At 44.3% G+C, this 24,105-nt stretch overlaps 1 long non-coding RNA gene across 1 annotated transcript; it reads right to left on the reverse strand.

Moving 5' to 3' along the window:
- Window positions 1-21,217: 21,217 nt before the first annotated feature.
- LOC111819913 (uncharacterized) lies at window positions 21,218-23,836 on the reverse strand. The gene is made up of 4 exons (XR_002823472.1): window positions 23,771-23,836; window positions 22,310-22,497; window positions 21,895-22,128; window positions 21,218-21,426 (listed from the first exon to the last, which is right to left on the reverse strand). It is a non-coding gene; the product is annotated as an uncharacterized LOC111819913 (long non-coding RNA).
- Window positions 23,837-24,105: the final 269 nt, after the last annotated feature.

Raw genomic sequence — 24,105 nt, forward strand, 5'->3', positions numbered from 1 at the left:
TTTTTTTTTTTCACTGTGGTGAAAATATACATAACAAAACATATGCCATCTCAACAATTTCTGCTTGTACAGTTCAGTGACATTGATTACATTCTTCAAGTTGTGCCACCATGCTCATGATCCTTTTCCAAATCTTTCCACCACCATTAACATAACCGCTGATACGTTTTTTAAGATGTAGCAGTTTTATTTTTAAAATACCAATATTTGTAATGCGCTTGAAGTTACATCCCTTTGTAACTAAGCAAACCTATGATGAGAAGTATTTGGATGACAATAAAGATGTGAGGGGATACGTAGTTTTGCAAAATTCATTTAGAAGGACCATGAGCAAGCACGTCGAAAGACCGCGTGTCTGCAGGGGGAGGAGGCAGGGCCGAGGCCTCCCTGATGGCGGGGCCGCGCGGGGCATGGTCTGGAGTCCAGCCCTGGCTGCGCCTCGTGGCCTCACGAACCAGGATGCGCGTGCTGCCTACAAAGAGGCATTTACAAGGGAGAAGAACCCCTACAGTGCCCCTTTTTAAAACAACATGGGAATTAAGAGATCAACTGGCCGCAATGGCTTGAAAAACAAGTTCTACGATTGGCTTCCTCGTTGCTTGGGGCGTAGGTAGGGATAGTTGAGCAGAGACGACCGCCTGAGAGCTTCCCAGCCTGTGATCCAAGGTTTAATTCGGGGGCGGGTCTTCTCAAAGGCAGTGCCAAAAGAGGCCACTTGAGGGCAGTAAAGGCTTCTCAATGCCCGTAAGTGGGACGCTGCGGGGTGTGGCTCCCAGTCCGGGCTGCCCGAATAACTTCCCCCAAAGCAGCTATGTTCAGGCTTGCCCATGGTCCTGCTCAAGAATTTTCGTAATATTGATCCATTGCCTAACCTGTTACCAAAATTTGAATGTTAGTTTTCCAAATGTGTTCAGCCTTTTCATTATAATGCAGATTTTCTCCCCAAAAGCCCAGCACTTTTCCTCCAAAAGTCATCTATTCACTCAGGAAGTATTTACAGACCTCTATTACACGGTATCCACCTGTGTGTGTGTCAGGCATTGTGAAGAATACACACAAGTTTCCCTAAGTGCACTTATGTGCGCACATGAGTGTATACATTTCTTCAGGAACCAGATTCTGAGGAGCTCTAACTGGAGAATGACACGGAGTATCAGGCTGATTCCAGAAAATGCAGGACCTTTGCAATAAGACATGGTCCTCGCCCAGGAAGTGTGTATCTAGCTGCTAAGTAGCTATTAACGCAGGGTGGTGCGAAATGATTGGTTAAATAATAAGGACTTTAAGAGATCAGAGGAGGGAGTGGGCTCAGTAGGAGAACCAGGAACATGGGGTGAGAAGTCTTCATTTGCTGAAAACAAGTGAGAAATGGGATACCTTCCTTACAATAACCTTGTTCCCATTTTGCAAGTCAAGAAACTGAGGATCAAAGAAATGAAGCTTCTTGGCAAAGGTCACACAGTTAGCAAGCATCAATTAGCCAACTCCAGATCTGGCTTACACTAAAGTCCACGCTTGAAACATTCCCCACCTCCTTTTTTAGAAAATATTGGCTTAAAATTTTTATTTTATCTTACTTTATTATTTCTTTGTATTTGACACATGTCCATTGTTGAAAATTGGAAAATAAAGATAAGTTACAAGAAAAAGAAAGCACCAGTAATGTCTTAATTCCACAATAATCTCATTAATACGTTGGTGTCTTATCCTAGAAGTGTTGTGAATACACGCACACACACACAATCTTGTTACATATATTTCAGAAAATATATATAACAAAGAATGTGATCCTACTAAATATGCTTTTTGATATTTTTGCCTTCCATATAAATAAATGTGTATATCAATGTCACTTTTAATGACTGCATAGTATTAAGAATGAACCATAAACTCACCAACTCTCTTACTGATGAACATCTAGAGTGTTTCCTTTTTTTTTTTTTTTGCTATGGTAAATAACACTCAAACATCCTCTTTCTTATATCAAAGTGCCTTTCTTTATTCCTTTAGGATAAATTCCAACTCAGTATTATTCAAAATTTTAAGCCTTTTGATAAATACTGCCCAACTGCCCTCCAGAAGGTTTGTGTCACTTTATACTCCCACCAGAAGCATTGTTTGAGCGTGTCCATTTCGCTCTGATTTTGCCTTTGGATAGTTAAATTTTTTCATCTTCGTCAATCAGATAGGTAAACATTTTGACATTGTGTATTAAAATTTGCATTCTTTTAGTTGAGTTGAACTCTTAAAATGTATATTGGCCATTTTAATTTATTTTGTCAATTGTCTCTCACGTCCTTAGTTTTTTTTTTTTTTTTAAATTTGGGATGATCTTACTGATTTGTAAGGGCCCTTGACATTTTAAAGCTAGTTAGCCTTTTGTCATATATATTGCAAATGATATTTCCCAGAGTTTGTTTAATCAATTATTTATTTATTTTGTGACTTTTTACTTTGTTTATAGTTATTTATTTATTGGCCATACAGAATGTTTTAACCTGGTAGCACAGTGGTTAAAGCACTTGGCTGCTAACTGAAAGGTTGGCAGTTCGAATCCAGCAGCTGCTCTGTGGGGAAAAAATGTGGCAGTCCACTTCTGTACAGATTACAGCCTTGGAAACCCTATAGGGTAGTTCTACTCTGTGCTTTAGAGTCATTATGAGTTGGAATCGACTCGGTGGCAACGGGTTTTTGGTTTGCAGTCAATTCCTGCTTTTTCTACTATACTGCATGCCTCTCAAAGCAGCATGAGCTAGAATAAAAGCATGGGCCTAAAAGTCATGAGGCCAAAAATGTCCAGGCTCTATCACTATGGCAGATGGTAGTTTCCAAGATAGCTTCAACACATATGATGTTACCATCCCTCCCATCAAGAAGTAGAAACTATGTTCCATCTTCTTGAATCTGGGTGGGCCACTGCAGAGGGGATAACATGTGCTTTCTGAGGCTAGGCCATGAAAGGTGAAGCAGCTTCCACCTAATTCTCTTGGAACACAGCCTCCATATTATGAGGAAGCTCAAGCCACATAGACAGTCAACATGTAAGTGTTAGAGCTGGCAGCCTGATCTGAGGTCTCAGTCTACAACCAGCATCAACCACCAGATATGCGGGTAAGGAAACATTCCAAATAACTTGATCCCAAGCAACCGTCTTACAGCAATCCAGTGAGAACGGCCCAGGTGAGCCTAGTCAAAGCCAGGACCATGAAAGATGATAATGAAATGATGTTTTCAGCCCTGGGTTTGGAGATAGTTCATTAGACAGCAATGGATAACTGGCATTTGCTGGGGACAACTGATATTAAAAGCCTAGAAACCAAACCCTTCCTTGGCCCTTGCTCAGTTTTCTTATTTGGAAAATGTCAATGAACAAAGCAAGCAGGATCCCCCTCTGTGGGCAGCACATCCCAGCCTCAGCACTTGTAACTCTGACTCCTGCCGCATGGCTCACACACACGAGGTGGGTCTTCTCTATGACATGCAAGCAACATATGACCTCCTCTCCCTTGAGAGACAACTTTGGTTCCATCCACTGAATAGGAAAAACAAGAAGAAGGAGACAAGCTGTTGCTCAGACTCTACTCAGTCACAGAATACATTTTAGCAAGTGATCAGATTAGAAACTTCCTCTTGCCCTAGTTCTCTCAGTCCTATTGGGAAATAACCTGATTCAGGAAGAAAGCATGATAGTGGCAATGAGGAGAGGGGAAAAAAAAACCATTTGGTGTATTTAGAGGTACAGTGGAGTTAAGGCTTGAATAATGTATAAGCGAGGGTTTGTTTGCCAGTCCTCTAGATCCAGCCAACTGGGGCCATTGTCTCCAGATGTGTGTTTTCCTGTAGCGCCCATGCAGACTTGCAGTTTATCTTTGTGCAACCAGCGCTGGACTTGGCGGGGGCGGGACCTGTGTTTAAAGCCTGGCTCAGCCACATGTTGGGGCAGGTTTCTCCACCTTTTTGAATCGCCCTTTTCTTCTTTGTAAAATCAGGGTATTAATATCCACCTCATAGTAAAATTGTGAGGTTAAAATGCAATCATAACAAGTGAAAGTGCTTGGCACCCACCGAGAACAAAGTAAATGTTTATTTTTTACATTTGTATAACATTTTAAAATTCACGAGATGCTTTTCACCTTCATTAAGTCAGTGGAGAATGTAGGGTGAGTACTGCTACCCCATTCAGGAATGATTACACCGAGGCCCAGACATGCTGACGTCTCCCAGTTAGCACATTTCAGGTCTGCCTTCACACTGACCTTTCTCTAGTGCCATAGCCCATGCCGTTTCTATATACCCCACCATCTTCCCTAAAAGTACGTGCATGTCCTCTATATTAATTGAGTGCCTACTATGTGCCAGATATCGGGCTAGAAGCAGCATGCAGAGGTAAACAGGGTGGAGCGGGAAGACCATGCCTGAGCTGAGTCTTGAAGGGAAAGCAGTTTGCCAGGCAGATGAAAGAAGAGGTGGTGTTCCCGACACAGGGAATTGTATGTGCAAAGATCCAGATGCTGCCTGAGGAATCTCAGATAAGGCTGTCAGCAGTGAACCACTCTTTAAGGGAGGCTTGGGGGCAGGTGAGAGAGGGGCTTTTAGACCACCAACCCTAAGGCCTTGAATGAGCATCAGTGGTGAAGAGCTACAGCTGCTAAACAAAAGGTCGGCAGTTCGAATCCACCAGCCACTCCTATGGAGCGGTTCTACTCTGCCCTATAGGGTTGCTATGAGTCGGAATCGATTTGACAGCAATGGGTTTGGGTTTTTTTTCTGGTATACTGCAGGAGGAGTCCCTGGGTGGTACAGATGGTTAAGTGCAGGACTAATAACCAAAAGGTAGGCGGTTTGAACCCACCGAGAGGCAGTTCGGAAGAAAGGCCTGTGATCTACTTCCAGAAGGTCACAGCCTTGAAAACCCCATGGAGCAGTTCTACTCTACACACATAGGGTCACTATAGTTAGAGTCAACTCAACAGCACCTAACAGCAACAGCGACATGCTGTAGGAAAGCAGGAGGGCAGAGGGCGGGCCCGTCATTCCCTCCCAGAATGACTGGTGTCCAGTTCCGGCTCTAATCCTGTCCTTCCCAGCCCTCTGAGGGCACAGCTCAAAGATTCTTCACACAGAGCCAGTCGCTTCTGCTTGCATCCTGGAATTCCCTCCCTCATTTTCTGGTGCTGAGGTTCAGGTGTGTGGCCTGGCTGCTACCTCACAGGTCCACGAAACACATCCACAGAAGTAACAGGCAGGTACTGAAATGTACTGTTACCCCCTATTACCATCAACAAACCCAGAGCTTTTTGAAGGCTGAAAATAGAGACTCAAAGTTCTAAGCCCTGATTCTCATAGATGCAAACTGAAATCCACATGCTAGAGAAGCAACGATTCATGGATGATCAAATACATTGTTTTTCTTAAGTCATTGACAGTCTTGGAATATGAAATCATATTCCCAGCCAGTTTGACTATCATTAGAAAATCTCCTAAAGTAAAACATTCTCTCTGATATTCAAATACATGTACCCATTTGGGATAAACGGTAGACAATAATAGGCATTTCCATCTAGGATAAGTAGTTCCAATTTTTTGATAAAAGCTATTTCATGTTATTAGAGAACGTTTGGAAAATAGACACAAGACAAAAACTCATTGCTAACCCTACCACTCTAAAATGACTGTCCTTTGGTCTTTAGTGGTAATCACAGTGTTATATTTGTCTTTTTTTTTTTTTCAAGAAAAACATGCATACTCAAAAATGCACAAATTACAAGGGTATACAGCTCAGTGAATTTTCCCAAAGTGAGCACTGCTGGAGAATCACTTTTGACAGAGAACAAGAATATTGGAGGGAAAGTCTATTAGCAATACAGTTACATCTGAATAAGCAGGGGCTTTTCCCACTGTGATTATAAACAGGATGGTTTGTCCCACCAGCCTTGGCATACTGGCCTCCTGGATCCTCCATAACTCATTTGCTGAGCTGCGCAAAAGACATGATCGCAGAAAAGACATTAGGGACAAGGCACTGGGATACATTTGGTGGCATCCAATGACTATGACTGCTCACGTTTTCTGAATATGGCAACTGGGCTAAGCGTCAGAAAGACAGATGGGGTAGAGGCCTTTGAAGTCACTTATACTAATATAGCCTTTGTTAGGTGTGTGATGGTTAGTCTTATGTGTCAACTTGACAGGACTACAGTACCCAGTTATTTAATCAAACACCATCCAGGTGTTGCTGTGAAGGAAGGTATTTTGTTGATGTGATTAACATCTATAACGGGTTGACTTTAAAGATTACCCTCGATACTATGGGCGGACCTCATCCCATCAGTTGAACAGCTTTAATAGTAAAAACTGAGGTTTCCTGGAGAAGAAGAAATTCTTAGATATTCTGCCCGAGTTTCCTCTGCTGCTGGCCTGCCCTACACATTTCTGACTTGCTAGACCCTACAATTGCATGAGCCAATTCCAATCAATTAATCAGTAACCTATTGATTCTGTTTCTCTGGAGAACCCTGACCAATACAGAGTGGGCAAGAAGATGGGGGCAGGGAGAACTTAATAATATTCTAAGTGTGATCAGCTCTTAGAAACCTAGAGCTGCACTCTGTTCATTGCTTTGCTCAAGCAAAGTAAAATGGAATAAATGTCTTTTGAGGGTCCACTATGGGGTAGATTCCATCTGGCCCCTTTGCTGAACCTCAGTTTCCTCACCTGTGAGGACATGTCAAACATTCCCATCAAATTGCCCCTGCAAACATACTTTGGTGAGGAGGGTATGGAGAGAAAGCTTATCAAAAGCTAGATATTCCTGGGACACTTCATGATTTATCTTTAAAAATCCACATAAATCTTGTATTTGATTCCATAGTATATCCAATTTTTAAATGTAAAATACCATCAAATAAAATTGACCCTTCAGGAAGAGGCACCACAATTACTCCATGTCCCCTTTTTGCCCTAGCTGATGTCCACCCCAGGGGACCACAGAAAAAGCATGGATCCTCAAGGGGTGGAGCAAATACACATGAAAACACTTTATAAATTCTTAAATGATATAAAAATGCCAGCTATTATTATGAAGAGGAAGGAAAATTCAAAGAGCCTTCTGGAAAGTGTCGACTGAGCCAAGAAGACTGATTGATTTAGAAATCTACCACAAAAGTGCTCAGAGAAATTATTCTAAGTCTCCATTGGCTCATAGATGTACAGAAAGTGTTGATAGTTGCCTCTTTAATTGTTGCAAATAAATTGGTTCAAAGATCAGGTCATTTTCAGGTATAATTCATATAGACACAATCTAGAAGAACTTCTAGTATCCTACTTAAGGCTGTTATTGACCTTTCAAGCCCACCATGCTACTTGGATGGCATGTCTCCAAAAGAAAAGACAAATAAAGACAACCAGAAAGTGATAGCATTTAATCTGCATTTTTGGGAGTGTCCAAATGCAAACTTATTCCCAAGGGAGAAGAGATGTGGGCCAATATGTTGATCAATAGAAAACAGGCAGAGTTAGAGTACAAACACTGGAAGACACATGGGTAAATCTGTGTGGAATGCCAAGAATACAGCTTTATATTAATTATTACTTTGGGAAGTGTCTTAGTCATCTAGTGCTGCTATAACAGAAATATCACAAGTAGATGGTTTTAACAGAGAGAAGTTTATTTCCTCACAGTAAAGTAGGCTAAAAGTCCAAATTCAGGGCATCAGCTCCAGGGGAAGGCTTTCTCTCTCTGTCGGCCTTCTACTCTTCAGTGTTCCCCCAGACTAGGAGCTTCTCCACGCAGGGACCCCAGGTCCAAAGGACGCGTTCTACTCCTGGCTCTGCTTTCTTGGTGGTATGAGATCTCCCTGTCTCTCTGCTCACTTGTCTCTTTTATATCTCAAGAAATTGCCTCAGGACACAATCCAATCTTGTAGATTGAGTCCTACCTCACTAACACAACTGCCACCCATCCTCCCTCATTAACATCATAGAGGCAGGATTTACAACACATGGGAAAATCACACACTACCGGCAATCATGGCCCAGCCAAATCGATACACACATTTTTGGGGGGACATAATTCAATCCATGACAGGAAGCAAGTGCATACTGTAGGCTAGCTTTTAATAGATGCTATAATGGATACCAAAGATGCAAAAGATTATTCCTAGCCTGAGGGAACTTGGGCACTTGTCGTAGAAATAAATATAAACATATGAAAAATGAGAGAAGCACAAGTATGGTGTGACTCTAAAGAATATATTTTATCTCTGCAATAAGGAAAAACAATGAACTAATTAATGAATTATAATTTTGCTCATGTTACTTTTTTAATTTAAACCTTAGTAAATCAATTTTAGGAACCCTGGTGGCGTAGTAGTTAAGCATTCAGCTCTAACTGAAAGGTCAGTGGTTCAAATCCACCAGCTGCTCTGCAGGAGAAAGATGAGGCAGTCTGCTTCTGTAAAGATTACAGCCTTGGAAGCCCTATGGGGCAGTTCTACTCTGTACTATGGGGTCACTATGAGTCAGAATCAACTCGATAGCAATGGGTTTGAGTTTGGGTTTTATATCATTTTTAAAGAAGGTGTGTGGGATGAAGTGGAATACTAGGAAATTCTCACACTTTTGACCACCAGAGGCCCACGAGAGACAAAATAATTAGCACTTCTGTTTGAATGGCAAACAGAAAATAATTAATGAATTTAAATTATTTTTTCTTTTCTTGGTCCTGGTCCTTTGGCCTTCACTGTACATACGTAAATGCTGAGGTAGGAAGGTTCAGAAGCCCCAGGGTAGGGTAGTGATTCCCAACACTTTCAAACAAAAAATTTCCTTTTTAATGTCAAAAAAATGTTCGTGGCTTCTCTTAAAATAGCTGTATTTTGAAGACCCTCTGACTGAGAAGAGAGATAATAACAAATGGTTACCAACTTCTAAAAGAAGTTCTATGTTGTCAGTCACAAGAACGTCTAGATACATTGAAAGGGTCATATGTATAACTGCCTGATACATTATGCATTCATTTTAGGCAATCCTTGATACACATTAAGGTTCCACTTGCAATAGCATCAAGGCCCCCTCCCCAACAGGGGTCTGTGGCCCAAGGTTGGGGACCCAAGGCCAAGGGAATTGGACCTGTCAGAAGAGGCATCTACTACATACCTGATGATGACAGCTGTGGGTAAAATAAGAAGAACCCTGGACTGGGCCTGAGGATCTGCTTTCTAGCCACAGAACTCAAGCAGCTCATCCAATCTCCCTGGGCCTCATTGTCCTCTTCTGAAAAACACCTCATGGGGCAGCAACCTAAGTGAGAGAAGGCCCTCCACACTTAGCATTATAAATACAAGGAAAATTGCTATTTGGTGCACTATTGTGACATCTTTAGGCACTTTCACTCAATTCTTACTAATATGAGAGTTCCTGGGAATAAAAAAGCATGTGAGTTTCAGAAAGGAAATCAACATTAGCTGCAGATATTTAAGGCTCTGCGCCAGGAACCATCACGTTCTTCAGCTCATTCAGAGCTCATACCCACCCTGTGAATCCAGCAGTGCTAAACCTGTTTGAAATCAGAGCCTTAGAGGCTGGGATCTGGCATCAGTTTTCTTTTTATGGCCTCCCACAAGTGATTACAGTATGCAGCATGGTTGAGAACCACTGCTTTATAGCAAAGGCAAATTTGCATAGTATAACGCATGTATGCACACATGTGCGCACACACACCCTACATGAACTAAATGCAGAGGAAGTAGCTATTATTACTATCATCCCTATTTATCTGTGTTTTTCTATAACTCTTTGGGCATGTTTAGTACTGTTGCTTTAAAGTCTTTGTCTAGTAAGCGCATTATCTGTCCTTCCTCAGGGATAGCTTCTGTCACTTTATTTGGGTATTTTGCATGGGTCATCTTTTCCTGTTTCTTCCTCTGCCTTGTGATTTTTTGTTGAAACTAGAACAGTTAACTATTATACTATGGTAACTCTGGAGATTAACTTTTTACCCATAGCTAGGGTTTGCTCTACTTCTTTATTATTGTTATTATTATTATTTTAAATTGTTGAATGTTGTAGTTCTCCACTTCAACACCAGACACCCCATCTCGGTGCACCTGCTGTGGCTATTCTACCACACCTGCTTGGGGGTATTGTCTGTCACTGTGTCACCACTAGGCTACCTGAGCAGGGGTGCTGGCTGTGCTGCTCCAGCACCAGATGCTTCTTTGTAGTACCTGGTATGGCTGCTATGGGGATGCCAATATTATCCCCATTTTATAGGTAAGGAAACTGAGGTGCAGAAGGTTGAACTTGCCTAAGGTCACAAGAGACTACATGGATGAGTCGGGATTTGAATCCAGGCCTGTCTGACTCCTAAATTTAACTCTTAACTTCTGCAGCTCATGTTGTGGAGTGCAGAGACATGTGGTGTCTTTTGAAGTGCAGAAGTTTTAAACTTTGATGAAGTCCAATTTACTATTTTTTTTTTAATGGATCATGCTTTTGGTGACATATTTAAAACTTTGCCTAAGTCAAGGTGTCTTAGTTATAACAGAAATACCACAAGTGGATGGCTTTAACAAAGAGAATTTTATTCTCTCACAGTTTAGGAGGCTAGAAGTCCAAATTCAGGGCTCCAGCTCCAGCGGAAGGCTCTCTTTCTGTGTTGGCTCTAAGGAAAGTCCTTGTCATCAATCTTTCCCTGATCTAGGAGATTCTCAGCACAGGAACCTTGGGTCCAAAGGACACACTCAGTTCCCAGCATTGCTTTCTTGGTGGTATGAGGTCCCCAGGTCTCTCTGCTTGCTTCTTTCTTTTATATCTCACAAGCAATTGACTTAAAACACAACCTTATCTTGTAGATTAAGTCCTGCCTCATTAACATAACTGCTGCTAATCCCACCTCATTAGCATCATAGAGGTAGGATTTACAACACAGGAAAATCACATCAGATGACAAAATGATGGACAATCACATAATACTGGGAATCATGGACTAGCCAAGTTTACACTTTTTGGGGGGGGACACATTTCAATCCACAACACAAGGTTACAGTGATTTTTCTCCTATGTTTTCTTCTAAAATTTTTGTAGTTTAAGGTCTTACATTTATTATTATTATTGGTGAAAAAATTTTTTTAATTGTGCTCTAGATGAAGGTTTACAGAGCAAATTAGTTTCTTATTAAACAATTAATACACATATTGTTTTGTGACATTGGTTAACAACCCCACAACATGTCAACACTCTCCCTTCTAGACCTTCAGTTCCCTATTACCAGCTTCCCTGTCCCCTCCTGACTTCTCATCCTTGCCCCTGGGCTGGTGTATCCCTTTAGTCTTGTTTTGTTTTATGGGCCTGTCTAATCTTTGGCTGAAGGGTGAACCTCAAGATTGACTTCAGTACTGAGTTAAAAGGGTGTCCGGGGATGATAGTCTCAGGGTTTCTTCAGTCTCTGTCAGACCAGTAAGTCTGGTCTATTTTTCTGAGTTGGAATTTTGTTCTACATTTTTCTCCAGCTCTGTCCAGGACCCTCTATTGTGATCCCTGTCAGAGCACCATCTAGTCATGCTGGGCTCAGTCTAGTGGAGGCTGTGGTAGTCATTTGGACTAATCTTTCCTTTGTGTCTTTGCTTTTCCTCATTTTCCTTTGCTCCAGATGTAGGTCTTACATTTAGATTGATGACCCATTTTGAGTTAATTTTTGTGCATGGCATGAGATAAAGGTCTAACTTTATCTTTTTGCATGTGGATATCCAATTCATCTCACCACCATTTGCCAGACTGTCCTTTCTCCTTTGAATTGTCTTGACCCCTTTGTTGAAAGTCAACTGACCGTAAATGAACCCTTAATTCTGTTTCATTGATCTATATGTCTATCCTTATGCCAGTCTTGTTTACTGTAGGTTTGCAGTAAGTTTTGAAATTGGGATGTGTAAGTCCTCTAACTTTTTCCTTTTTCAAGGTTGTTTTGGTTACTATGTGTCTTTTGCCTTTTTATATAACTTTTAAGATCAGCTTGTCAATTCCTGAAGTCAAAAAAGAAAAAAAAAAAAAAGCTTGCTGGGATTTTGATAAGAATTAAATTGCATCTGTAGATCAATTTGGGGAGAATTGCCATCTTAATAACATTGACTCTTCCAGTCCATGAACATGGAATGTCTCTCCATTTATTTAAGAAGAGCTGTAATTCATGAGCAACTATTACACCCTGGCACTTAACCTAAATCGTGTATAACCTGCATTTTGCTGATGTGACATCTGGGCCTAGAGACTTTAGGAAAACTGTCGAGACAACACAGCTAGTATACTGGGATTCCAGGCATGATCTGTCCAACACTGGTCCCACTTCATACTGTTGCCTTGTCTTACTATTAAGGTGGCTGGCAGCCCCCCGGCTGGTTCTAGTTTGGGGCATTTCATGGAGGTAATAAGTTGTCTTTAAAAAGAGATAATGGATTGATAAAAACAAAAGGAAGGTTGGGTTATCAATAACAACATGGAAATATGTCCAAGATACAGAAACAAGTGAATAAGGAAGTCACAGAACTACAAGTACTCAATGATCTATTTTTTGTACAACCCCAAGCATAGGGGAAGTCTGGAAGGAGACACAAGAAATTCTTAACATTTGTTGTCTCTGAGGGGATGACGGTAGTAGTGGGGTTAGTAAGGACTTTCACTTTTCATCTTACACTGTCCTCAACTGTCATTAGAATGTTTTACCATAAGCATAGAGTACCAACAGTGGAAGCCACATGGGTAAATCTGCGTAAAATGTCAAGAAGGCAGGAACTCTGTCTTATTCATCTTTACTTTTCTAATGCCTAGTGTCATACATGGCACATAGGAGGTGTACCATAAATATTGGATACATTATCTTTACAATGCAAAGAACTTCTAGTTGAAAGAGTGATGGGGAAAGATTTTCCCCATATTGCTGATTGCAGAATACTGAATATGGGAAGTTCCCTAGTTCCCCTTCACAACTGTAGTGATTATGAAGTAACCTCATCCTTCCAAGTAGAATCACTGGTCTGTGCTGCACCTGGCAGGGGTGAGGGGGAGGGAGGAAGATGCACACACACCCTCATACCCACACACTTTAGGGAACAAACCTATGCCTGCCATGCCCAGGTTCTCTCTGCTAGGCGGGCCACTAGCTGGAGCCATAGCTGCTACCTCTAAGATTAGGCTGAAAGTTGTCCTGCTCGGTTTTGCGCCCAATTTACTTCTTCTCCAGAGCCACCTCACCCATGGCTGCTGTGGTCTTTGCAGTAGTTCCCGTTTTCTGACGAAGCTACCATGTGAAAGCAACAAATAGAATGCTGTGGTTGTGAGGGTGAGAGTGGGGTGTGGGGAGGGTCACGCTGCCCTTTGCCCTCTGGGGATGGAGTGCTCCTAAGCCCTGTGGAAATGCCTCAGCAGGACTGTAGACCAAAAAAAAAAAAAACCAGTTGCCATCAAGTGGACCCCGACTCATGGCAACCCCATGTGAGTCAGAGCAGAATTGTGCTCCATAGGATTTTCAATGGATGATTTTTTAATAAATTGCCAGGACTTTCTTCCAAGGGGCTTCAGGGTGGGCTCAAACCACCAAACTTTTGGTTAGCAACCAAGCATGTTAACTGTTTTCATCACCCAGGGACTTCAGCAGGACAGTAACACTCCCTAATGATGCTGGGGGTGGGTCCCTGGAGACCACAGAGTAAGGGAGACTTTCACTCTGATTTCTCTTTCTCCTTTCTCCTGTTGTCACCCTACACCCCACTGCACTCTGCGCTTCCCTTCATCTGGGCTTTTCTCACACTGCATTGAAATGATCTATTTCTTTGTCAACATCCCAAACTGGCCTGTGAGTGTTTTGAAGGAACTCTGTCTCATCCATCTTTACATTCCTAATGCCTAGTATCATGCATGGCACATAGTAAGTGCTCCATAAATATTGGATGGATGGATGAACGGATGGATGGATGGATGGATGGGTGGATGGATGGATGGATGGATGGATGGATGGAGCTAATGCAATGGAGGCTGACATATCTCCACCCAAAATAAATGTTCCTCTAACCCAAACTCTTTTCTACTGCCTGTATGTGGTTCCACATGTCAGTCTGCTGCCCAGTGAGTATGGACAAGAAGAGACAAGTCTCAGTTGCACCTTTGGGTATAGCAGGACACACACATACCAACACAGGCAGACCCAGGGAAATGCCAGGCACCTGTCCTCACTGGCCATCCTGAGTCAAGGCCCAGCTAACTATTTGACGTGTGGAAGGGGGAGAGTAGCCACAATTGCTTTTCACTGCTACCATAATCACCATCAAATATTGACCAAGAAAGTGACTTATCTGTGTGCCAGGTGTCCATTTACAGCAGGAGTTCCTGGGTGGTACAAACGATTAATGCGCTCAGCTGCTAACCAAAAGACTGGTGGTTCAAGTCCACCCAGAGGTGCCTCAGAAAAAAGGCCTGGTGATCTACTTCTAAAAATAAGCAAATGAAAACCCTGTGGATCACAACAGAATATTGTCTGATATAGTGCTGGAAGATGAGCCGCCTGGGTTGGAAGGCACTCAAAATACATAGTGGCTGCAACAATGAACTCGAGCACACCAACAATCGTGAAGATGACAAAGGACCGGGCAACATTTTTTTCTGTTGTACATGGGGTCATCATGAGTCCGAGTCAACTCAACAGTAGCTAGCAACATGACTTCATCTTACTCCCCCAGGCTGGCATCTTAAACCTCAGCTCTAACCAGCAGTGGCTGAGTTTGGGGACTGAAGAAGGAAAAGGGTCCTATGCACAAGATACAGCTGCCCCGGGCAGCGGAGGCTGTGGGTGGCAGCATGGGGCAACTGCACAATATACCTGAGTGGTCAGCGTCCCTGACAGGACACTGTAAAGCTTCTTCCAGTGGTGGCCTTAGGAAGGCTGGTAATTGGTTTGAGCATTCACTGCAAATAAGTTGTTTTTAAATGGTTAATTTAACTGTACATTGGTGGAAATTGTTGGAATATTTGAATACAATGATTTAAGGGGCTATACTAATGGAATAGGTGAAAGTGCCACCGTCTGGCCAAACATCTTCCACCCAAGGGCCATCATAGAAGAGGCCATTTAGCCCTTGTGAGGACTGGCAATGGGTGCGGGTCTCTGAGAAGACCCCCCACCCCTGCATCAGGGGCGATGCAGGAGACAGCAGCCCTTCACAGCCCAGGCCCTCCCTAGACAGGTTACTGTGCAGAGGGGACAAGCCTTCCCAGTCCCCCCAAGAGTTGGTTTGGGGACCCAGGTGTAGTGGCAGGGCCACTGCTGTGAGCATTATTGACTACTGTGCTCTCCTCACAGGGAGTCACTAAATGGACAACAAATAGGGCCGAAGGTCCAGGCTGTACCCACCCAATGCATTGGGAGTCCACATTGGCACTGGGCAGGCCCCTGAACCACATCTACGTTATCACTGAGGAAGCTAAAACAATAAATGATACAGAAGACCTAAAAGAAAGCTTAGGGTGGCCCTTGGGATTTGAGAACTTTGTTTTGGTGACCGGGAAAAGCCTAGAGGAGGAAGCGTCTGGCTCCTGCCTACTTTTTTGGGGGTATTTGCTTGGCAGACACCATGGCCCTAAGTCTAAACAGATGGCTGTGCTCATCTGCAAACGAGAGTCTCTGCCCAAAGGTAAGCTGGTTTATGCTATTTTAAGACTAATAGTTTTATTTAATGAGTATAAATATTTCATGCTTCCCCTCTTTCAAAAAAAAAAAAATTGAGATAGCTGCCGATATCTTAAGAGAAGTTGACGTTTTGGATGGTAAGGAGTTCTGTGTTCTGCAGCACTTCGTCAAGGGGCTTTGTGATTGTTTTCACATTAGTTTCCTTGGCCCTGGCCTGTAGGGCAAAGTGGAAAAATGAAACAGCTTTAAACAAAGCAAGCTGTATCAGAGAGGATTTGGGGTGTCTGAAGAGGTGGGAGAGGAGAGGGCCACCCTTGATATCTCTCCTTGAGGGACTACTGGCTCTGGGGGGAAGATCAGATCACTGAACTTCCCCTTTCAAAGGCCAGGAGCTGATCATCTTGTTTGAAGTCCATTTTTTGCCATGTTTTAGATGGGTTTTGTGATTATCCCAGCTATGAGCTTAAAAAAGCAAACCTGTTACTGTTGATTCCAACTCTTAGGGCCACTGGATTCAAACTGTCAAACTTTATAGTCAGCAGCCAACCACTTAACCACTGCCCTACCAGGGCTCCAGTGCTGTGAACTTAGTCCTTGACTATGTTGATTCCTAAGCTCTTCCTGCCATTGGATACCCCCCAGCAATAACAGCTGTGGAAGATTTCTTATATTTTGAAAAGCAGGAATTGCTGGTCAGCTGTTTCATTTTTGTAGAATTTACCTTCATACCTGGAGCTTAAGAAAGAAGAACCTGACCTCCTCCCCTGGGGCTCTGTGTCATGAGCTCATTATTAATAAGTCTTGTGAAAATGTAAAAGACTCCTGTGTTAGGGAATGAGACATTTTAGCATGGGCTTAATTAGTGATCAGACTCTCTTTACCATATTGTTTTATTCATTTACTACTCAAAGATGCATCCAATGCTTACATATTACTGACAAGTTTTTATGGCTATTAAATTTTATGGCTATTAAATACTATTCACTTTACAAGAACACATGAAGGCACCCACATGCTCTGGTTGCGCAGAGCAGGAGGTACCTGACATCTCTAACTTTGCCTTCTATAGATTCATGCGGTGCCGATTACTGGGACACCTCCGCTGGCTCCAAGCGCCCCTAAGCAGGAAGCACAACATGAGCAGGAAGGCTGATCATACAGGCAGAGAGCACAGATCGAACGGCTTCTGCCAACACTGAGTAAACTATTGCTGGGGCAAGTTCACTTCTTGATAATTGAATCCCAGTGAGACAGTTTATCCAGCAACCGTATGCTTTCATTTGTAACTGAGGCTTTAGGGAGTGGTAAAAGGAACAGAGGAGCAGTGGCGGTTTGGTGGTAGGATTCTTGCCTTCCACGTGGACGACCCAGTTCAATTCCCAGCCAGTGAACCTCATCTGCAGCTACCACCCATCAGTCAATGGAAGCTTGTGTGTTGCTGTGATGCTGAACAGGTTTCAGTGGAGCTTCTAGACTAAGATGGACTAGGATGAAAGGCCTGACGATCTACCTCGGAAAACCAGCCACTGAAAACCCTAATCCCAACAGTCCAATCTGAAACTGATCATGGGGATGGCCCAGGACCAGGCAGCATGCACTGTGCATGGGATCACCATGAGTCAGGGGCCAACTTGACAGCAACTAACAACAGCAACAAAAGGAACACAGGATCTGGGGTCAGGAGACACAGGTTCAAGCACTGGCTTTACCTCTCTGCTGCTGTATCACCTGGCCTCTTGGAGTCTCAGCTTCTTCCTCCACAAATGGGAACCACAGCCCCAATGGACTTTCCCATGGGAAAGCAGCTAGCAGAATGCCCGGCCTAGGACATGCCCTCAGTAAATGTCCCTTTTCAGCCTCATACATAAGATTATCTTGGAAAGGAGCTGACAGGTCACTATTTTCTACTGCCTGCTTTAACTGTGATTTTGTCTGCACTGCTCTTCCATCTGGGAGCTGCTCTCAGTAACCATTACCTGATTCTAGAGGAGAGTACTGACACACCTCTTCAAAATTGCAGATAATCCAAAATTATCAGACACGAGGTCCACACTTTCAAAAGAATGAAGCGGGCAGCCTAAGACAGAAGGTGAGCTGAGCCCACACTGGTGATTGCTGCATCCTGGATCACGGAATCACCAGGAGATCTCGTGAAACGAAGGGGTCACATGGGAGGGGCTTGGGTGAGGAGGGTTCATTCTTAACTGGTCATAGGAGGTGTGGAGTCCCCAGCCTAATCATGTTGCAATGAAATTTTGTGCAAGGCACACCATATAACGTTATGCAAAACACTTCCCCAAAACGAAAAACTACAAAAGACTTCTCTCCATACAGAAGATGGAACCCTCAACCTAGTATCACTTGGGGTGAAACTGCAGTCCATGAAACCCCCCTGGCGCACTTCCTAACATGACCAAATTGGACTGCCCACAAGGGAACTACAGCTGCACCCGAGTCCAGACTCACAGGGAAGTTCAAACGCTTGCAACCGTCTTTGGCCACTTCAGTGCCCTTTTCTGCACTCAATACACATAATAATTTTTATAAGCAAGCCACATACATAGTTTCAAGAGCATCTATTACCAGGTCTTGGCTAGATTTCCAGTTTATGAGACAAGTTTCCTTTTGCCTCAGCTTGATTTCCTTTTTATAGGCCTCAGCTGTGAGATGATCCATTCTCATGCCCCATCCCTATTCCTTTGTGCTTTGCTCTTGACCTCCTGCTGCCAAGTCTGCCCTGTCCCTACCTCCTTAATCTCTCTCTTGCCCCCTCTGCAGCCCCAGAGCATGTGATTGAGGCTGTGATGACCCATGTGGGGTTGTAGACAGAGACAGGCCCCTGATCAGATCCTTGTTCTGCTCATTTCCAGCTGTGAATCCTTTGGCAAGTTACCTAACCTCTCTAGGCCTCATTTTCCTCATAGAAAATACTATTAATGACACCTACTTTACAGGGTTGTTGTAGGGAGAATGTGTGGAAGAGGCCGGGAACAATGTAGGCTTTTCATAAATAAGAGCTATCAACATTATCGCACTTAATCCTTACAGCAAGTAAACTGGAGGTTTATTACCCAGGAGGAATTTTAGAGAGCTTCTAGTTCAATGGTTCTCAAACTTCAGCCTGCATCAGAATCACCCAAAGGGTTGATTAAAACACAGATTGCTAGGCTCCGCCTCCCAGGTGTTCTGATGAATTAGGTCTGGATGTGGTCCGAGAATTTGCATTTCCAGTAAGTTTCCAGCTGATGCTGATATTGCTGGTCAGGGGACCACACTTTGAGAGCCACTGTGCTCGCTTAAGCTACTCATTTTACAGCTGGGAATCCTAAGGTTTAGAGTGTTAAGCTACTTGTCCAAGATCAGTAGAGTCTAGGCCTCCCAGCTCCTGGTCCCGGCCAAGATCAGAAGACCTAAGCTGGGAGATGGGAGAACAAAGGGCCGGGCATTCCAAGAGAGGGTCAGGATGTGAGAAGTCAGACTCCAGGCAGAGAGGCCGAGGAACAGACACAAGTTTCCAGTGGGAGGAATGAGCTTGACAGAGAGTAAACGGCCTCTGTGTCCAGGAAAGAACTGGCCCTAATGTGGGCCTGAGTCACAACAGCCCATGAGCCTGGGCCCAGGGATAATATTTGAGTGTGTGAGTGTGTACATGTGAGAGTGTTGTGAGTGTAGGAGCGTGGTAAGCCAAGGAGCAGGAAGCGGTTCTGCTTACAGAGAGACCAGCAATTCTGGAGCACCTTGATGGGCTGCCTGCCCTGCAAGAGTTCCGCAGGTAAGAAATTTCACCTTCCGTCCTGCCTCCATCCTGGGTTTGTGAAAGTTAATGAAGAGGCTGGAGAGCTCCGTCATCTCACAGGTCAAGGTGATTCTTCAGGTCTCAGGATCTGGGGCGAATTCCACCAGTGTATCCAAACAGTCCCTTCCTCTGAACACTGTCCCATGCCTACGTTGCCTTTACAAGCCCGCCATCACTGAAGTTCCTTGCAGCCAAAGAAAAGCCGTTTTAGATCCTTGGCCTCCATCCGGGGACAATGCCCGTTTCGTTCACGTCGGTTCCCTCTAGCTTAATAAGTTCATATTTAGCTCTCCTTGTGCATTATAATACTGTACTTTGTGAGCCCCTTAAGCCTGATTCTCCATTTTTTTAAGCCAGAAAAGACATTTTGAGACTCTTCCTATTTAGTTAAGCTTGTTCTTTTATCGTGAAAGAACTGTTTGTGGGCTCGAACGGGAGATGTGGCAATAGGTTGTTTCGGGCCTTTCAAAAGGCGTGTGTTCCATTGAGGATGGATTTATTACCTAATAGGCCATCCTTTATAGGAACTGAACAAAGACACGCTGACACAATCTCAACCGTTGGCTGTTCTCAGGACAGCTGGATGATTATTTTGCTTCTGGGTAAAGCAAGCACAGTGGAAGGGGCCTGGGCACACACAGATTTTCAGTTCGAGCTGCACAAGTCCCGAACAGCCACCACCAGGAAGGCCAAGGGGCCTGGAGAGGGGTCTGGACTGCCAGGTTCTCCTAAGGGCAGATGCAACAGGCCCCAAGCTGTCTAGTCCACAGGGCAGGAAGCGCAGGGTCTAGCCCAGGGGCTGCTCCTCTGTAGTTTGCACTCAGTAAATGTTTGTGGAAGGAATGATAGATCAAATGAATGAAAAACACAATACAAAGGAAGGCAAGTGTGTACCAGGCAGGAAAGAGATGTCTGGAGGTAATGGAGAGAGATGATTACTGCTTCCTTCTAGAAGGGTCATGGTGACAGACACATTGCCTTTGAGAGAAGCTTCTAGTCGGAATACCCATCAGTCTGTCTTAAAATTACTTACTAAGCACTTATTGTATGCCTAACATGGGGAGAAGAGTAAAAGGAGTCTTATCACGAATTTTTATTTTCTGCTTAGATGTTATATGAAAAAAATGTAACTGCAACTACAGAAAAAAGGAAAAAGACTAGGAGATAATTTGAAAAATAATAGTAATAATATTGGGGTTGTGGGATAATGGTTTTTTTGTTTTTTTTTTTTAATCATCCTGACTTTCTAAAACGTTGGTTTTTTGCCCTTAACATCAAAATCATTTTTAAAGAGTCTTCATCCTCTGCTGCTATGACCCCTGCAGTCAGCTGGCCAGATGTGCACTTCCCGGAGCCCTAATCTCAGCCTCAGAGTTTGCGGAGGGGGCCTCAGGAACAGAGGAATGAAGGCCGCAGTAAGCGCAAGTCTGAGCAGTTCTTGGGGCCGACTTGGCCACTCGGTGGGACCACATGTGCCCTTGGTGCCCTCTGCTCGTTTTGCCCCAATAGCCAGAAAGCCTGACTTCATTTTTACTCCTCTTTTACCTCTTTCACTCACTCATTAACTCATCAAGCATTTATTAAGCTCCTTCCTATGGACAGGAGCCCTGGTGGCACAGTGGTTAATAGCTATGGCTGTTAACCGAAAGATCGGCAGTTCATATCCACCAGGCGCTCCTTGGAAACCCTATAGGGCAGTTTTACTTTGTCCTATAGGGTCACAATGAGTTGGAATCGACTCTGTGGCAATGGGTTTGGTTTTTTTTTCTCCCGCTATGGACACTGAGCCATACCAGGCCCTGGGAAGGCACAGAATGAGCATCCATCAGGCCCTGGGCTCCAGGCTCCCCCTTTCAGGAGGCACATACTCACCCAGATGGGGATGGGACAGAAAACAGGAACCCTGGGCTCCAAGGAAGGAAGCCTCCACCAAGAAGGTGATGCTTTTGAGGTAAGTCTAAAAGAAAAGTTAGGAAGAAAATTTAGAACAAAAACTTTCGGTGAAGAAGGAATTATGTTTGCAAAGGTGCAGAGCCAGAAAGGCACGGGGGGTTCAGAAATGTACAGAGGGTAATGCATATTGCTTATAGGAAGGAGCTATGAGAAGGTCAGCCTGGAGTGAAGGGTGCAAGCGGGGTGGGGGAATGAAGTATCTGTGTCAGGCTTTGAAGCGCCTGGTCCACGGTGCAAAAGAACGTGAACTCAGTCTGCATAAGAGCCCTAGAGCAGAGCAATGGCACGAGTGCACTGACTTTTAGCAGCGAATCCTGGCGGCCGTGAAAACGGAGAACAGAGGGACCCAGGGCAGTGAGGAGGCCAGGTGGGGGGTGGTGGCAGTCTGATCTAAGGACTCAGCAGTGGGTGTGGAGATAAGGGCTGGATGTATACGGGGTCGCTGCAAAAGACATTTCTGATACTGAATTACCGGGACTTGCAGATGAGTTGGATGGGAGGGCTGTAGGGGGAGCCACGCAGCGAGGGTCCAGCCCATCACAAGCAGCCACCCGCCTCATCTTTCCTGGGCGCTCATCGTTCCCTGTGCAGTTCTCTCTGGCATCCAGCTCTTTCCAGTCTACCGTGTCCAGCTGCTTGTAGCCACACGAAACTTCCTGGCACTCTGTGACCCCATCACTGTTCTTTCTTCTGAAACCCCCAGCGCCTAGTAGAGCATTATCAAATAAATGTTAAAATCCTCCTGTGCAGCTGGCGGCCATCCAGACCCACCCTCCCTTTCTGCCTTCTCTCTCGGTGGTTCCTAGTGTGAACATTGCCCCACCGCAGGAGACCCCCCCATCTCCTCACTGATCCCTCCATTTCCGTGGTTGACACTTTGTTCTTACAGGGCTTATCCTCATCCTCTGAGGCTCAGCTCCAAGTCCACCTCCTCCGTGAAGCCTTCGTTCACCAACGTTCTTCATAGAGTGTCTGTCCTCTTCTAATTCCTATGGCATTTATTCAGACACTCCACCACCCTTGTTTTTATCTCTTATTTACGTGCTTTGAACAAGTGCCACATCTCAAAGCATTTCTGAGGAGAGAAGACATGATTTAATTTTTTTCCTGTCCCTCAAGCAGGCCAGCACAATGCTGCCTGCATAAAACCGAAAACAAACCCATTGCTGTCAAGTCTGTTCCAACTCAGAGCGACCCTATAGGACAGGGTAGCACTGCCTGATAGGGTTTCCAAGGAGTGGCTGGTGGATTTGAACTGCCAACCTTTTGGTTAGTAGCCAAATGCTTAACCACTTGCACCACCAGGGCTTTGCTGCCTGCATAGTTAAGAGTCAATAAATGTTGGTTGATTACGCATCTATCTATAGGGAGGCTTTATCAACAGTGCCTGTTGCCCTGCCGTCATCAGTGTTATAGTGCTGAGTAGTAGTGAGAGTAAGGAGTCCTGGTGGTGCAGTGGTTAAAGTGCTGGGCTGCTAACCAAGAGGTCGGTGGTTCAAACCTACCAGCTGCTTCATGGGAGAAAGATGTGACAGTCTGCTTCTGTAAAGACTACAGCCTTGCAAACCCTATGGGACAGTTCAGCTCTGTCCTGTAGGGTCACTATGAGTCCGAATTGACTCACTGGCAACCGGTTTAGGAGTGAGAGTGAGCCAGTGGTGGTTCAGTGGTAGAATGCTCACCTTCCACTCTGGAGACCTGGATTTGATTACCAGCCAATGCACATACACAGCCACCACCCGTCTGTCAGTAGAGGCTTGCACGTTGCTATAATGCTGAACAGGTTTCAGCGGAGCTTCCAGACTAAGGTGGACTACCAAGAAGGGTTGGGATATCTACTACTGAAAATCAGCCAATGAAAACCCTATGGATCACCATGGTCTGATCTGCAGGTGATCACGGGGATGGCGCAGAACTGGGTAGTGTTCATTCTGTTGTACATGGGGTAGCCGTGAGTAGGGGACAAATTGACAGCAGCTAACAACAAAAGGTAATGAGAACAAGCACTGGACTTGGAGTCAGAGTCTTGACCCCCAGTGTTGACTGCCACTTACCGTAAACTCATGCCCTTAGGCAAGCCACTTAACCTCTCTGTACTTTCATTTCCTCATCAGCAAAATGGCAAAGTTAGACTAACACGTGGCTGTTAACACCTCTTTACCTTTCATCCCCAAAAGAACCCCTTTTCAAATGTGGTCCAGTTTGTATGCAATAGATATCAGTGAAGCTGCCAGAAACCCACCCCTCACTTGCCTCCCCCTTCCCTTTGTTTCACCGTAGACATAGAGAAAGTTTGAAAGCCCCCAGACTGGGTGGTTCCTTCAAAGGTGAACTTCCAAGACATGAACACCTGCACGGTGACAGCTTGGCAAAGACGGTCGGTTTGGTGGCTCTAGTTTTGTCCACTGTTTGTGTCTAAACAAGAAGTCTGTGGCTGGCTGAGGACTTTGTGAAACCCAGGTTCACTAACTACAGAGAAACAGTTACTGCAAAATTTCCCGAGGAAACCAAAGCTAGGGCTTGGTTTCCACTTACATTGAGCAACTTCCTTCCAGGGTGCCCAGCCTCCTCAACAAAACATTGTCTTTCAACACAGGCAGTCCAATGGCACACAGGGTGTGTTATTGTATACACATAACTATGTAAGTGCACCTTCAAGAGGAGGCTGGCTCTGCGGTCATTC

This window comes from Trichechus manatus, unplaced genomic scaffold (assembly GCF_000243295.1).
Source record: "Trichechus manatus latirostris isolate Lorelei unplaced genomic scaffold, TriManLat1.0 scaffold00021, whole genome shotgun sequence".
In the NCBI taxonomy this organism is placed as follows: domain Eukaryota; kingdom Metazoa; phylum Chordata; class Mammalia; order Sirenia; family Trichechidae; genus Trichechus; species Trichechus manatus.